The 1,414-nt window shown below is 34.4% G+C and overlaps 1 pseudogene; it reads left to right on the top strand.

Annotated features, from left to right (window-relative positions):
* The first annotated feature begins 835 nt into the window (after window positions 1-835).
* LOC103256989 lies at window positions 836-1,116 on the top strand (annotated as a pseudogene).
* Window positions 1,117-1,414: the final 298 nt, after the last annotated feature.

Raw genomic sequence — 1,414 nt, forward strand, 5'->3', positions numbered from 1 at the left:
TGTTTCCCACAATTAATATAATCATCAAAAAGGAAAATAAATGACTACTGAAAAGTAAATAGTAAATTGTCTATTCCTCTCTCACCAAAACAAAAAAATCTGCATCCTCCAATTATGTTAGAAGCTAGTGTAACACTAATGGGTCAGTTAGCTTGGTTGACTCAGTACTGGGACTCTCCATAAGATCAGCACTTTCTATACACACACACTGAAAGAATTAAAACAAAAAAAAATGCAATGAAACCAAATGCAGCCTCTCCCAACAGTGCTAGTTGGTACACGGATGCCAATAGGCTCCTAGAACACTTACCTAGTGGGAGAAACCTGCATTATAAGATATCTGTTTTCTTAGTGACCCTAAGTATAGACTGCTGGGGTTATCTGATAGGCTTTGTGGAGAGTCAAGGCCAGGATGAAGCAGGAAAGAGTAATTATCACCAGGTTTATTATCTGTTACTTGGTTGGTACACTTATTTGATTCTTGCAATTTCTTGGTCATTAGCTGACTGGTGATGATATTATAATAGGTCTATTCCTGATTTTCATATCAGTAGACAGACCCTCTAAGATACCCTATCATAAAGGAAAATAATGTAAGTAAATCTGCTTTAGTCTAGGGAAAAAATGCAGATGATTCCTTAGCATTGCAATGCACAAAAAATTAAATGTAAGTCCTAAAGAATGGAGTGAGAAAATAGATGTAACAGTACATTAATTTTTTTTTCTTTTAAAATGACTAATCTCACTGTTACCCAAAGCAACAGCTGAGATATCTGGGAAGAGATGTGCCTGCTTGAATCAAGAACTCTCAGTCATCTTGCTAATATTGGAATGGATGTCAAAAGCTGCAGGAAAAAGACCAGAACTTTCAGGACAAAACTTACTGTATCCAACAATTCAGATTTGGTAGAAGTAAAGTCAATATTCTGGGAAGTTCTTCCAAAACAAGGGCAATTGTCTATGGAAGACGTAACAAAAATGGTGCTGTGTAACCTCAAACTTTTACCCCTGAAATCTCTGACTCTGGAAAAACTGGAGAAGATACACCAAGCAGCATAGGATATAATTTGCCAATAAGAAATAATAGAAAAGGAATAATGACAAATAACCCACTGAATGATAAACTAGCACTCTGAGAAACAACTTACCTTATCTACTATTTAAGTGTAACTAGAAAATAATGTGCATCCCTATACTGAAAGTAGTGTTTGCTAATAAAACTGATGGTATTCCTATTAATACAAATATACCCAAGATTTATGAAACTTGTATTGTGAATTAAACATTTTTTAAAATAAAATGACTACCGCTAAATGAAAACTCTTATAATTTTGGACCATTCCTTTTTTAAAGTGATCTAAGCTGTTTATTTAAAAGTAAAACCAGAAGAAATCTACGTTCCATTGTCCTCTCC

This window comes from Carlito syrichta, unplaced genomic scaffold, assembly GCF_000164805.1.
Source record: "Carlito syrichta isolate Samal-C Ts95f unplaced genomic scaffold, Tarsius_syrichta-2.0.1 Scaffold300181, whole genome shotgun sequence".
In the NCBI taxonomy this organism is placed as follows: Eukaryota; Metazoa; Chordata; class Mammalia; order Primates; family Tarsiidae; genus Carlito; species Carlito syrichta.